Source organism: Cherax quadricarinatus, chromosome 97, assembly GCF_038502225.1.
Source record: "Cherax quadricarinatus isolate ZL_2023a chromosome 97, ASM3850222v1, whole genome shotgun sequence".
Lineage (NCBI taxonomy): Eukaryota > Metazoa > Arthropoda > Malacostraca > Decapoda > Parastacidae > Cherax > Cherax quadricarinatus.
The window spans coordinates 120,001-136,007 of NC_091388.1; the positions used below are offsets into that span (position 1 = coordinate 120,001).

At 40.5% G+C, this 16,007-nt stretch overlaps 1 protein-coding gene across 2 annotated transcripts in view; it reads left to right on the plus strand.

Moving 5' to 3' along the window:
* LOC128704980 (uncharacterized) overlaps positions 1-16,007 on the plus strand; it is a 55,430-nt gene that overhangs the window by 9,053 nt on the left and 30,370 nt on the right. The window lies entirely within an intron of this gene.

The following is a 16,007-nucleotide window of genomic DNA, read 5'->3' on the forward strand; positions in this document are numbered from 1 at the left end:
GTTTAGTTAAACAGCGTCTGTTTAGCTTCCGTTTAGTTAAACAGCGTCTGTTTAGCTTCCGTTTAGTTAAACAGCGTCTGTTTAGCTTCCGTTTAGTTAAACAGCGTCTGTTTAGCTTCCGTTTAGTTAAACAGCGTCTGTTTAGCTTCCGTTTAGTTAAACAGCGTCTGTTTAGCTTCCGTTTAGCTAAACAGCGTCTGTTTAGCTTCCGTTAAGCTAAACAGCGTCTGTTTAGCTTCCGTTTAGTTAAACAGCGTCTGTTTAGCTTCCGTTTAGTTAAACAGCGTCTGTTTAGCTTCCGTTTAGTTAAACAGCGTCTGTTTAGCTTCCGTTTAGTTAAACAGCGTCTGTTTAGCTTCCGTTTAGTTAAACAGCGTCTGTTTAGCTTCCGTTTAGTTAAACAGCGTCTGTTTATCTTCCATTTAGTTAAACAGCGTCTGTTTAGCTTCCGTTTAGTTAAACAGCGTCTGTTTAGCTTCCGTTTAGTTAAACAGCGTCTGTTTGGCTTCCGTTTAGTTAAACAGCGCCTGTTTAGCTTCCGTTTAGTTAAACAGCGCCTGTTTAGCTTCCGTTTAGTTAAACAGCGCCTGTTTAGCTTCCGTTTAGTTAAACAGCGTCTGTTTGGCTTCCGTTTAGTTAAACAGCGCCTATTTAGCTTCCGTTTAGCTAAACAGCGTCTGTTTAGCTTCCGTTTAGTTAAACAGCGTCTGTTTAGCTTCCCTGCTACAAAAATTACCATTATCAGCCAAGTTATTGTTTAATCTCAGTTTCTGGCTTTTATTACCATTTCACTTTTATTAATAATTTTATTTACTGTTTTTTCATACCAAATAATGTTATAACGAAAATAAATACAATAAACGGCCTTCAGTTTTATTTATGTCAAGATGGAGCTTTTGGTCATCTGACCGAGGCCTTCCCCTGGCTTACCCCTCCATCTCTTTAATTATGATGGTTATAATTATAACCACTTATCGAGGTTGTACTGTAAATAATGATCTTGCGAATAATTAGTTAAACGTCTACTTTTTGTCCAATGTGGAGTTTGTCGCAGAAGTGATACAATGAGTGATACAATGAGTGATACAATGAGTGATACAATGAGTCTGATACAATGAGTGATAAAATGAGTGATACAATGAGTGATACAATGAGTGATACAATGAATCTGATACAATGAGTGATACAATGAGTTTGATACAATGAGTGATACAATGAGTGATACAATGAGTGATACAATGAGTGATACAATGAGTTTGATACAATGAGTTTGATACAATGAGTGATACAATGAGTGATACAATGAGTGATACAATGAGTGATACAATGAGTTTGATACAATGAGTGATACAATGAGTGATACAATGAGTGATACAATGAGTTTGATACAACGAGTTTGATACAATGAGTGATACAATGAGTTTGATACAATGAGTAATACAATGAGTGATACAATGAGTTTGATACAATGAGTGATACAATGAGTGATACAATGAGTGATACAATGAGTTTGATACAATGAGTTTGATACAATGAGTGATACAATGAGTGATACAAAGAGTTTGATACAATGAGTGATACAGTGAGTGATACAATGAGTGATACAATGAGTCTGATACAATGAGTGATACAATGAGTGATACAATGAGTCTGATACAATGAGTGATACAATGAGTTTGATAAAATGAGTGATACAATGAGTGATACAATGAGTTTGATACAATGAGTGATACAATGAGTGATACAATGAGTGATACAATGAGTGATACAATGAGTCTGATACAATGAGTGATACAATGAGTTTGATACAATGAGTTTGATACAATGAGTGATACAATGAGTGATACAATGAGTCTGATACAATGAGTGATACAATGAGTGATACAATGAGTGATACAATGAGTGATACAATGAGTTTGATACAATGAGTGATACAATGAGTGATACAATGAGTGATACAATGAGTTTGATACGATGAGTCTGATACAATGAGTTTGATACAATGAGTTTGATACAATGAGTTTGATACGATGATACAATGAGTTTGATGCAATGAGTTTGATACGATGAGTCTGATACAATGAGTTTGATACAATGAGTTTGATACAATGAGTTTGATACAGTGAGTCTGATACAATGAGTTTGATACGATGATACAATGAGTTTGATGCAATGAGTTTGATACGATGAGTCTGATACAATGACTTTGATACAATGAGTTTATACAATGAGTTTGATACAATGAGTCTGATACAATGAGTTTGATACGATGATACAATGAGTTTGATGCAAGGAGTTTGATACGATGAGTCTGATACAATGAGTTTGATACAATGAGTCTGTTACAATGAGTTTGATACAATGAGTTTGATACGATGAATCTGATAGAATGAGTTTGATACAATGAGTCTGATACAATGAGTGATACAATAAGCCTGATACAATGAGTGATACAATAAGCCTGATACAATAAGCCTGATACAATGAGTCTGATACAATAAGCCTGATACAATAAGCCTGATACAATAAGCCTGATACAATAAGCCTGATACAATAAGCCTGATACAATAAGCCTGATACAATAAGCCTGATACAATGAGTCTGATACAATAAGCCTGATACAATGAGTCTGATACAATAAGCCTGATACAATAAGCCCGATACAATGAGTCTGATACAATAAGGCTGATACAATAAATCTGATACAATAATCCTGATTCAATAAGCCTGATACATTAAGCCTGATACAATGAGTCTTATACAATAAGCCTGATACAATGAGTCTGATACAATAAGCCTGATTCAATAAGCCTGATACAATAAGCCTGATACAATAACCCTGATACAATAAGCCTGATACAATAAGCCTGATACAATAAGCCTGATAAAATAAGCCTGATACAATGAGTCTGATACAATAAGCCTGATACAATGAGTCTGATACAATAAGCCTGATACAATAAGCCTGATAAAATAAGCCTGATACAATGAGTCTGATACAATAAGCCTGATACAATGAGTCTGATACAATAAGCCTGATACAATGAGTCTGATACAATAAGCCTGATACAATGAGTCTGATACAATAAGCCTGATACAATGAGTCTGATACAATAAGCCTGATACAATGAGTCTGATACAATAAGCCTGATACAATGAGTCTGATACAATAAGCCTGATGCAATGAGTCTGATACAATAAGCCTGATACAATGAGTCTGATACAATAAGCCTGATACAATGAGTGATACAATAAGCCTGATACAATGAGTCTGATACAATAAGCCTGATACAATGAGTCTGATACAATAAGCCTGATACAACAAGCCTGATACAATATGCCTGATACAATGAGTCTGATACAATAAGCCTGATACAACAAGCCTGATAAAATAAGCCTGATACAATGAGTCTGATACAATAAGCCTGATACAATGAGTGATACAATAAGCCTGATACAATGAGTCTGATACAGTATGTGGTCCTGTGGCATCATACAAGGTGCAGTGCTGTGTACACTCATATTTACCCAAATTATTTTGTCGTATATAAAATAACTCACAAAATCGTAATGACATAATTGCAAACAAACCAAGCCACTTGGTGGGGTTAGAACCCGCGATCAGAGAGTCATAAAGCCTCAGACCGTAGCTGGTCCAGTGGCTAACGCGTCGGTCTGGAGTTTTGAGATTCTCTGATCGTGGGTTCTAACCCCACCCATGGTATAGTTTAATAACAAAATAATTATGTACGTAAGTATTTTATTTCCATAATTTTGAGTAATAAAACTGTATATTACAGCATAAATAAAGAGAAATATAGAACTGTACAGATAAGATAAGATAAGATTTCGTTCGGATTTTTAACCCCGGAGGGTTAGCCACCCAGGATAACCCAAGAAAGTCAGTGCGTCATCGAGGACTGTCTAACTTATTTCCATTGTGGTCCTTAATCTTGTCCCCCAGGATGCCACCCACACCAGTCGACTAACACCCAGGTACCTATTTGCTGCTAGGTGAACAGGACGACAGGTGTAAGGAAACGTGTCGGAATGTTTCCACCCACCGGCAGGTTAGGTAAGGTTTGTCAGGAAACAGGATAAATGTTTCCTGACGCGAGTCGCACCCATGTGACGACCAGCAGCTGGAGCTTTTGGTCGTCTGTCTGAAGCCTTCCACTGTCTTACCCCTCCACGCCTTTAAAAACTAATGGTTTAATTAAAACCATAGATAGTCTTGGTTTAAACTATAAGCTGGGGGTGAGAGTAAGTCCATTAGAATGTAAACTGACTTAGCTAACACATGTTGCGTATTAAATATACGCAAAATACGCATAATATAAATTTCTATGCAAGTTGAATCAAGTACAGGAATTATCTATGAAATATTTCCTTCCTGTACTGCGTCTACGCATGCTGTTGCAACTCTTGAGAACAATGAGTACTGAGTTAATACATGCAATGAGCATTCATACAGTATGTACGTATACATTTTCCCGTTGAACAAATTTAAAAATGTCTGGAGAGTAGAGATGTGTGGTGTTTGGAACCTGCCTAACCATAACATGTTTGGTGATTTATGGTTATAGATCCACATGTAACCTCGCCAGGTAACCTCGCCAGTGTAATGGTTAGCACCCTGGACTTCGAATCCAGAGATCCGAGTTCGGGTCTCGGTGGGACCTTCGCTGACTTTTAGGTGGCCCGGTGGCCTGGTGGCTAAAGCTCCCGCTTCACACACGGAGGGCCCGGGTTCGATTCCCGGCGGGTGGAAACATTTCGACACGTTTCCTTACACCTGTTGTCCTGTTCACCTAGCAGCAAATAGGTACCTGGGTGTTAGTCGACTGGTGTGGGTCGCATCCTGGGGGACAAGATTAAGGACCCCAATGGAAATAAGTTAGACAGTCCTCGATGACGCACTGACTTTCTTGGGTTATCCTGGGTGGCTAACCCTCCGGGGTTAAAAATCCGAACGAAATCTTATCTTATCTTATCTTATCTTAAGGCGAGGTTACAGAGAAGTACAGTGTCAAGTTTGTGGTACTGAGTATTGTAGTTTGGAAGGCATACCCACTAATTCAAATTTCTTTTTTATATATTTTCTGGATGCCAGTGTTGAGTTATAATATGCCGCCAGGGTTTATGGATAAGAATTTCCATTCGCCTCGTTCTACAGTGCATATTGCATTACTTTATCTGCAAGTTAATATTTGTTGGGTTGATTCTCCAAGACTAGGTAGAAGATCCAATTTGTTGGTTGTCATCCAAGAAGATATGTTTACAAGCCGTTGATTGTCATTCAAGATATCTTTACAAGCCGTTGGTTGTCATTCAAGATATCTTTACAAGCCGTTGATTGTCATTCAAGATATCTTTACAAGCCGTTGATTGTCATTCAAGATATCTTTACAAGCCGTTGATTGTCATTCAAGATATCTTTACAAGCCGTTGATTGTCATTCAAGATATCTTTACAAGCCGTTGATTGTCATTCGAGATATCTTTACAAGCCGTTGATTGTCATTCAAGATATCTTTACAAGCCGTTGATTGTCATTCAAGATATCATTACAAGCCGTTGATTGTCATTCAAGATATCTTTACAAGCCGTTGATTGTCATTCAAGATATCTTTACAAGCCGTTGATTGTCATTCAAGATATCTTTACAAGCCGTTGATTGTCATTCAAGATATCTTTACAAGCCGTTGATTGTCATTCAAGATATCTTTACAAGCCGTTGATTGTCATTCAAGATATCTTTACAAGCCGTTGATTGTCATTCAAGATATCTTTACAAGCCGTTGATTGTCATTCAAGATATCTTTACAAGCTACTCATTGTCATCCAAGAAGATAAATTTATAAGCTCGTCATTGATATTTGTTGAGGGTCTCAGATGACAAAAGTTGTGTCTGCTGGAAAATGAATTGGTGTAAGTTCTGCAAGAAAGGTATAAAATACCGACAATATGAAAGTTAAGACACATATGCAACATCTGGATATCTTTATTGTAGACGTTTCGCCCTCAAGTGGCTTTATCAATACAGATTCTAGGACATAATAGGAAGACAGTAGACAGTATATAGTTCTACTGTCTTCCTATTATGTCCTAGAATTTGTATTAATAAAGCCACTGGAGGGCGAAACGTCTACAATAAAGATACCCAGATGTTACACATGTGTCTTAACTTTCATGGTATAAGTTCCTGTGAGGCATTACGTAGGTCATGATGTTGATGAGAAATACCAGTGGACCTAGGATGCTGCCTAGGACACTCTGTGATGATAATGGTAACCTAGGACGCTGCCTAGGACACTGTGATGATAACAGTGAACCTAGGACTCTGCCTGGGGCACTCTGTGATGATACCAGTGAACCTAGGACACTGCCTAAGGCACTCTGTGATGATGCCAGTGAACCTAGGACACTGCCTAAGGCACTCTGTGATGATACCAGAGAACCTAGGACACTGCCTAAGGCACTCCGTGATGATACCAGTGAACCTAGGACACTGCCTAAGGCACTCTGTGATGATACCAGTGAACCTAGGACACTGCCTAAGGCACTCTGTGATGATACCAGTGAACCTAGGACACTGCCTAAGGCACTCTGTGATGATACCAGAGAACCTAGGACGCTGCCTAGGGCACTCTGTGATGATACATGGAGTTGGTATAACATTCGTCAGAAGACGAGAGAACTGTCTCCTAACACATTTTCAACATACAGACGACTCGTGTACAGTTATAACACATACATGTAGTTGATGAAGCTATGTGATTATTACTCACCTATTGATGTGTGTAGTTGTGATTTTATTTATGCGAGAACACGGCCTCACGGCCTCTGAATATTTTCTCTGACCGCGGGTTCAATCCCGGCCGGGGTATGGTTTGTTTGCAATCGTGTCATTACGATTTCGTGAGTCATTTTCTTGAAATTAATGGACGGATTGAAGTAATTTGATTATTACATCATTATCAGCTTTCCCTGGCCTGAAAAACCATGCTATTTGACTGCAGTTATTTTTATAATGATTGCAAGTTGAAAACTGGCCTGTAGTTGCCTATGTCTAGTGGATCACTATTTGTGTGGGTTGTAGTAACCTGTGATTGATTAAACATGATTGATCATGTACCGCTGGTGATAGAACATTAACACCTTTCTTGTATACATATATATATGTCGTGCTGAATAGGCAGAACTTGCGATCTTGGCTTAAATAGCAACGTTCATCTTGCCATATAGGACAAGTGAACATTTGTGTATGCAATAATTTCGCCAAAATCATTCTGAACCTAACGAAAAAAATATATTTCACTGTTTGTTTAGTATTAAATTATTGTAAACAAATCTAAAATATATTTAGTTGGTTTAGGCTAAAATTAATTGTTCTTGTTATAATAAGGTTAGGTAAGTTTTCTAAGATTCTTTTGGAGCAAAATTATAAATTTTTACATTAAGATTTATGAAAAAAATATATCTTTAAACGTATAAGAGAAAATTTTACAAAGGACTTAATTTTAAATGAGTTCTTGCTAATTGACCAGTTTTACATATTCGGCACGGCATATATATATATATATATATATATATATATATATATATATATATATATATATATATATATATATATATATATATATATATATATATATATATATATATTATATATATATATATATATATATATATATATATATATATATATATATATATATATATATATATATATATATATATATAAAATGGTGATTCGGGTTACGACCGTAATTCGTTCCAGAAGGCTGTTCGAGTGCCAATACCGAACGAATTTGTTCCCATAAGGAATAATGTAAATTAGATTAGTCCATTTCAGACCCCCAAAATACACTTACAAAAGCACTTACAAAAATACACTTACAAAAGCACTTACAAAAATACACTTACAAAAGCACTTACAAAAATACACTTACAAAAGCACTTACAAAAATACACTTACATAATTGAGAGCTGTTCGTATCCCGAGGTACCACTGTATTGCTATATTGGCTTTATTTCTTATTTCGTGTGAGATCGATACCATGCCTAACCCTTCTAGGGTAGGGTAGGTGCCTGAGCCCGAGCCTTTAGCTCATAAGACTGTCATTCCCATTAGGCCCCTTGGGGCGGGGATGGCAGACCAGAGAGGCCTAGCTTGTGGCTAGGCCTGGGGACAGTTGGTCCCAAAGATGAGGAGGTACTTGTATCTCCTCCCATGGGAGACTTAGGTCTCAGACACTCCCTAAAGAAGGAGCCAAGGCCGGGCCACCACATGGAAAAGGCCCGGGCCGGGAGAATACCGGCTAATTTAAAAAAAAAAAAAAAATCGTGTGACCCCTCAAGGAAGGTTCCTTGATGTTGGTGAGAGGCTCTTGATTTAGGGAATTGAATCTGTGCTCCAGTTCCCCGAATTAAGAGTCAATGCCTTCCACATCCCCCCCCCCAGGCGCTGTATAATCCTCCGGGTTTAGCGCTTCTCCCTTGATTATAATAATAATAATAATAATAATAATAATAATAATAATAATAATAATAATCTTATTTCGTGTTTTAGCGTATTTATTACTGAAGTTACTTAGTTGAGGCTAGAAATACGCTGGGTAACTACCAGTGAGACAATCTCTAACTTGGGCAAGAGAGAGTTTAGCAACTTTGCTAGTTTAGTTACGTTTGCCACAAGTCGAAGAATTTATTTCGGTTATCTACTATTTCAGTAGATAACCAACAAATAAATGAATTAAACAAGTGTCCATTCATCTAATTATCGGTTTTCTAGATAATTTACACAATAATAATACCTAAAATAAGGATAATATAAGAATGATACCTAAAATAAGGATAATACAAGAATAATAATACCTAAAATAAGGATAATATAAGAATGATACCTAAAATAAGGATAATACAAGAATAATAATACCTAAAATAGGGATAATACAAGAATAATAATACCTAAAATAGGGATAATACAAGAATAATAATACCTAAAATAGGGATAATACAAGAATAATAATACCTAAAATAGGGATAATACAAGAATAATAATACCTAAAATAGGGATAATACAAGAATAATAATACCTAAAATAGGGATAATACAAGAATAATAATACCTAAAATAGGGATAATACAAGAATAATAATACCTAAAATAGGTATAATACAAGAATAATAATACCTAAAATAGGGATAATACAAGAATAATAATACCTAAAATAGGTATAATACAAGAATAATAATACCTAAAATAGGGATATATAAATAGATATATACACGTCAACGTGTTTCTATCTATTGTATTAAATATATTTAAATATATGTGAAAAGTACCACTAAGGGAAACTTGGGCGTTAATTATTATACAATACAATAGCCTAGAAATGTATCCTGAGCGTTATTACTAGACGATACAATAGTCTAGAAATGTATCCTGTGTGTTATTACTAGACGATACAATAGTCTAGAAATGTATCGTGAGTTATTACTAGACGATACAATAGTCTAGTAATGTATCCTGAGCGTTATTACTAGACGATACAATAGTCTAGAAATGTATCGTGAGTTATTACTAGACGATACAATAGTCTAGAAATGTATCGTGAGTTATTACTAGACGATACAATAGTCTAGTAATGTATCCTGAGCGTTATTACTAGACGATACAATAGTCTAGAAATGTATCCTGAGCGTTATTACTAGACGATACAATAGTCTAGAAATGTATCGTGAGTGTTATTACTAGACGATACAATAGCCTAGAAATGTATCGTGAGTTATTACTAGACGATACAATAGTCTAGAAATGTATCCTGAGTGTTATTACTAGACGATACAATAGTCTAGAAATGTATCGTGAGCCTTATTACTAGACGATACAATAGTCTAGAAATGTATCGTGAGCGTTATTACTAGACGATACAATAGTCTAGAAATGTATCCTGAGTGTTATTACTAGACGATACAATAGTCTAGAAATGTATCATGAGTTATTACTAGACGATACAATAGTCTAGAAATGTATCCTGAGCGTTATTACTAGACGATACAATAGTCTAGAAATGTATCGTGAGCGTTATTACTAGACGATACAATAGTCTAGAAATGTATCGTGAGCGTTATTACTAGACGATACAATAGTCTAGAAATGTATCGTGAGCGTTATTACTAGACGATACAATAGCCTAGAAATGTATCCTGAGCGTTATTACTAGACGATACAATAGTCTAGAAATGTATCCTGAGCGTTATTACTAGACGATACAATAGCCTAGAAATGTATCGTGAGCGTTATTACTAGACGATACAATAGTCTAGAAATGTATCCTGAGTGTTATTACTAGACGATACAATAGTCTAGAAATGTATCCTGAGTGTTATTACTAGACGATACAATAGTCTAGAAATGTATCCTGAGTGTTATTACTAGACGATACAATAGCCTAGAAATGTATCGTGAGCGTTATTACTAGACGATACAATAGCCTAGAAATGTATCGTGAGCGTTATTACTAGACGATACAATAGTCTAGAAATGTATCCTGAGTGTTATTACTAGACGATACAATAGTCTAGAAATGTATCCTGAGTGTTATTACTAGACGATACAATAGTCTAGAAATGTATCGTGAGCGTTATTACTAGACGATACAATAGCCTAGAAATGTATCCTGAGCGTTATTACTAGACGATACAATAGTCTAGAAATGTATCCTGAGCGTTATTACTAGACGATACAATAGCCTAGAAATGTATCGTGAGCGTTATTACTAGACGATACAATAGTCTAGAAATGTATCCTGAGTGTTATTACTAGACGATACAATAGTCTAGAAATGTATCCTGAGTGTTATTACTAGACGATACAATAGTCTAGAAATGTATCCTGAGTGTTATTACTAGACGATACAATAGCCTAGAAATGTATCGTGAGCGTTATTACTAGACGATACAATAGTCTAGAAATGTATCGTGAGCGTTATTACTAGACGATACAATAGTCTAGAAATGTATCCTGAGCGTTATTACTAGACGATACAATAGCCTAGAAATGTATCGTGAGCGTCCTTACTAGAAAATACAATAGTCTAGAAATGTATCCTGAGTATTTACAAGGTACATAATTAGTGTTAGCAAATATCGTTCCTGCATATAATGGTGTAAATTAGAGTGGCATTTCAACATGCTAGGTGAGCTGGGAGTCTTATACCTGCTAGGTGAGCTGGGAGTCTTATACCTGCTAGGTGAGCTGGGAGTCTTATACCTGCTAGGTGAGCTGGGAGTCTTATACCTGCTAGGTGAGCTGGGAGTCTTATACCTGCTAGGTGAGCTGGGAGTCTTATACCTGCTAGGTGAGCTGGGAGTCTTATACCTGCTAGGTGAGCTGGGAGTCTTATACCTGCTAGGTGAGCTGGGAGTCTTATACCTGCTAGGTGAGCTGGGAGTCTTATACCTGCTAGGTGAGCTGGGAGTCTTATACCTGCTAGGTGAGCTGGGAGTCTTATACCTGCTAGGTGAGCTGGGAGTCTTATACCTGCTATGTGAGCTGGGAGTCTTATACCTGCTAGGTGAGCTGGGAGTCTTATACCTGCTAGGTGAGCTGGGAGTCTTATACCTGCTAGGTGAGCTGGGAGTCTTATACCTGCTAGGTGAGCTGGGAGTCTTATACCTGCTAGGTGAGCTGGGAGTCTTATACCTGCTAGGTGAGCTGGGAGTCTTATACCTGCTAGGTGAGCTGGGAGTCTTATACCTGCTATGTGAGCTGGGAGTCTTATACCTGCTAGGTGAGCTGGGAGTCTTATACCTGCTAGGTGAGCTGGGAGTCTTATACCTGCTATGTGAGCTGGGAGTCTTATACCTGCTAGGTGAGCTGGGAGTCTTATACCTGCTAGGTGAGCTGGGAGTCTTATACCTGCTAGGTGAGCTGGGAGTCTTATACCTGCTAGGTGAGCTGGGAGTCTTATACCTGCTAGGTGAGCTGGGAGTCTTATACCTGCTAGGTGAGCTGGGAGTCTTATACCTGCTAGGTGAGCTGGGAGTCTTATACCTGCTATGTGAGCTGGGAGTCTTATACCTGCTAGGTGAGCTGGGAGTCTTATACCTGCTAGGTGAGCTGGGAGTCTTATACCTGCTAGGCGAGCTGGGAGTCTTATACCTGCTAGGTGAGCTGGGAGTCTTATACCTGCTAGGTGAGCTGGGAGTCTTATACCTGCTAGGTGAGCTGGGAGTCTTATACCTGCTATGTGAGCTGGGAGTCTTATACCTGCTAGGTGAGCTGGGAGTCTTATACCTGCTAGGTGAGCTGGGAGTCTTATACCTGCTAGGTGAGCTGGGAGTCTTATACCTGCTAGGTGAGCTGGGAGTGTTATACCTGCTAGGTGAGCTGGGAGTCTTATACCTGCTAGGTGAGCTGGGAGTCTTATACCTGCTATGTGAGCTGGGAGTCTTATACCTGCTAGGTGAGCTGGGAGTCTTATACCTGCTAGGTGAGCTGGGAGTCTTATACCTGCTAGGTGAGCTGGGAGTCTTATACCTGCTAGGTGAGCTGGGAGTCTTATACCTGCTAGGTGAGCTGGGAGTCTTATACCTGCTAGGTGAGCTGGGAGTCTTATACCTGCTAGGTGAGCTGGGAGTCTTATACCTGCTAGGTGAGCTGGGAGTCTTATACCTGCTAGGTGAGCTGGGAGTCTTATACCTGCTAGGTGAGCTGGGAGTCTTATACCTGCTAGGTGAGCTGGGAGTCTTATACCTGCTAGGTGAGCTGGGAGTCTTATACCTGCTAGGTGAGCTGGGAGTCTTATACCTGCTAGGTGAGCTGGGAGTCTTATACCTGCTAGGTGAGCTGGGAGTCTTATACATGCTAGGTGAGCTGGGAGTCTTATACCTGCTAGGTGAGCTGGGAGTCTTATACCTGCTAGGTGAGCTGGGAGTCTTATACCTGCTAGGTGAGCTGGGAGTCTTATACCTGCTAGGTGAGCTGGGAGTCTTATACCTGCTAGGCGAGCTGGGAGTCTTATACCTGCTAGGTGAGCTGGGAGTCTTATACCTGCTAGGTGAGCTGGGAGTCTTATACCTGCTAGGCGAGCTGGGAGTCTTATACCTGCTAGGTGAGCTGGGAGTCTTATACCTGCTAGGTGAGCTGGGAGTCTTATACCTGCTAGGTGAGCTGGGAGTCTTATACCTGCTAGGTGAGCTGGGAGTCTTATACCTGCTAGGTGAGCTGGGAGTCTTATACCTGCTAGGTGAGCTGGGAGTCTTATACCTGCTAGGTGAGCTGGGAGTCTTATACCTGCTAGGTGAGCTGGGAGTCTTATACCTGCTAGGTGAGCTGGGAGTCTTATACCTGCTAGGTGAGCTGGGAGTCTTATACCTGCTAGATGAGCTGGGAGTCTTATACCTGCTAGGTGAGCTGGGAGTCTTATACCTGCTAGGTGAGCTGGGAGTCTTATACCTGCTAGGTGAGCTGGGAGTCTTATACCTGCTAGGTGAGCTGGGAGTATTATACCTGCTAGGTGAGCTGGGAGTCTTATACCTGCTAGGTGAGCTGGGAGTCTTATACCTGCTAGGTGAGCTGGGAGTCTTATACCTGCTAGGTGACCTGGGAGTCTTATACCTGCTAGGTGAGCTGGGAGTCTTATACCTGCTAGGTGACCTGGGAGTCTTATACCTGCTAGGTGAGCTGGGAGTCTTATACATGCTAGGTGAGCTGGGAGTCTTATACCTGCTAGGTGAGCTGGGAGTCTTATACCTGCTAGGTGAGCTGGGAGTCTTATACCTGCTAGGTGAGCTGGGAGTCTTATACCTGCTAGGTGAGCTGGGAGTCTTATACCTGCTAGGTGAGCTGGGAGTCTTATACCTGCTAGGTGAGCTGGGAGTCTTATACCTGCTAGGTGAGCTGGGAGTCTTATACCTGCTAGGTGAGCTGGGAGTCTTATACCTGCTAGGTGAGCTGGGAGTCTTATACCTGCTAGGTGAGCTGGGAGTCTTATACCTGCTAGGTGAGCTGGGAGTCTTATACCTGCTAGGTGAGCTGGGAGTCTTATACCTGCTAGGTGAGCTGGGAGTCTTATACCTGCTAGGTGAGCTGGGAGTCTTATACCTGCTAGGTGAGCTGGGAGTCTTATACCTGCTAGGTGAGCTGGGAGTCTTATACCTGCTAGGTGAGCTGGGAGTCTTATACCTGCTAGGTGAGCTGGGAGTCTTATACCTGCTAGGTGAGCTGGGAGTCTTATACCTGCTAGGTGAGCTGGGAGTCTTATACCTGCTAGGTGAGCTGGGAGTCTTATACCTGCTAGGTGAGCTGGGAGTATTATACCTGCTAGGTGAGCTGGGAGTCTTATACCTGCTAGGTGAGCTGGGAGTCTTATACCTGCTAGGTGAGCTGGGAGTCTTATACCTGCTAGGTGACCTGGGAGTCTTATACCTGCTAGGTGAGCTGGGAGTCTTATACCTGCTAGGTGAGCTGGGAGTCTTATACCTGCTAGGTGAGCTGGGAGTCTTATACATGCTAGGTGAGCTGGGAGTCTTATACCTGCTAGGTGAGCTGGGAGTCTTATACCTGCTAGGTGAGCTGGGAGCTAGGTGAGCTGGGAGTCTTATACCTGCTAGGTGAGCTGGGAGTCTTATACCTGCTAGGTGAGCTGGGAGTCTTATACCTGCTAGGTGAGCTGGGAGTCTTATACCTGCTAGGTGAGCTGGGAGTCTTATACCTGCTAGGTGAGCTGGGAGTCTTATACCTGCTAGGTGAGCTGGGAGTCTTATACCTGCTAGGTGAGCTGGGAGTCTTATACCTGCTAGGTGAGCTGGGAGTCTTATACCTGCTTGGTGAGCTGGGAGTCTTATACCTGCTAGGTGAGCTGGGAGTCTTATACCTGCTAGGTGAGCTGGGAGTCTTATACCTGCTAGGTGAGCTGGGAGTCTTATACCTGCTAGGTGAGCTGGGAGTCTTATACCTGCTAGGTGAGCTGGGAGTCTTATACCTGCTAGGTGAGCTGGGAGTCTTATACCTGCTAGGTGAGCTGGGAGTCTTATACCTGCTAGGTGAGCTGGGAGTCTTATACCTGCTAGGTGAGCTGGGAGTCTTATACCTGCTAGGTGAGCTGGGAGTCTTATACCTGCTAGGTGAGCTGGGAGTCTTATACCTGCTAGGTGAGCTGGGAGTCTTATACCTGCTAGGTGAGCTGGGAGTCTTATACCTGCTAGGTGAGCTGGGAGTCTTATACCTGCTAGGTGAGCTGGGAGTCTTATACCTGCTAGGTGAGCTGGGAGTCTTATACCTGCTAGGTGAGCTGGGAGTCTTATACCTGCTAGGTGAGCTGGGAGTCTTATACCTGCTAGGTGAGCTGGGAGTCTTATACCTGCTAGGTGAGCTGGGAGTCTTATACCTGCTAGGTGAGCTGGGAGTCTTATACCTGCTAGGTGAGCTGGGAGTCTTATACCTGCTAGGTGAGCTGGGAGTCTTATACCTGCTAGGTGAGCTGGGAGTCTTATACCTGCTAGGTGAGCTGGGAGTCTTATACCTGCTAGGTGAGCTGGGAGTCTTTTACCTGCTAGGTGAGCTGGGAGTCTTATACCTGCTTGGTGAGCTGGGAGTTTTATACCTGCTAGGTGAGCTGGGAGTCTTATACCTGCTTGGTGAGCTGGGAGTCTTATCTCTTATTTTAACTTCCTGGACAAACAGTATTTTGCTTGATTTTGATCCTAGTCATGGTATTGATCTTATTGGTATGAGGCCAGGTCTCAGACCGAGCCGCGGGGGCGTTGACCCCCCGAAACCCTTTCCAGGTAAATTCCAGGTCTTGAAGTCTTTGCGTTGTCTTGCTCAGCGTTCATTAATATATGACCACTTTTCAGGAACACTACGGTAGGCCTGTTGGCCTATGTTAGAGACGTCTAACTCACACCATTATGTTAGAGACGTCTAACTCACACCATCATGTATTAATAATCCCGTCTAACTTATATTTAAAGCTTTCCAAAGTTCTTGCCTAAGT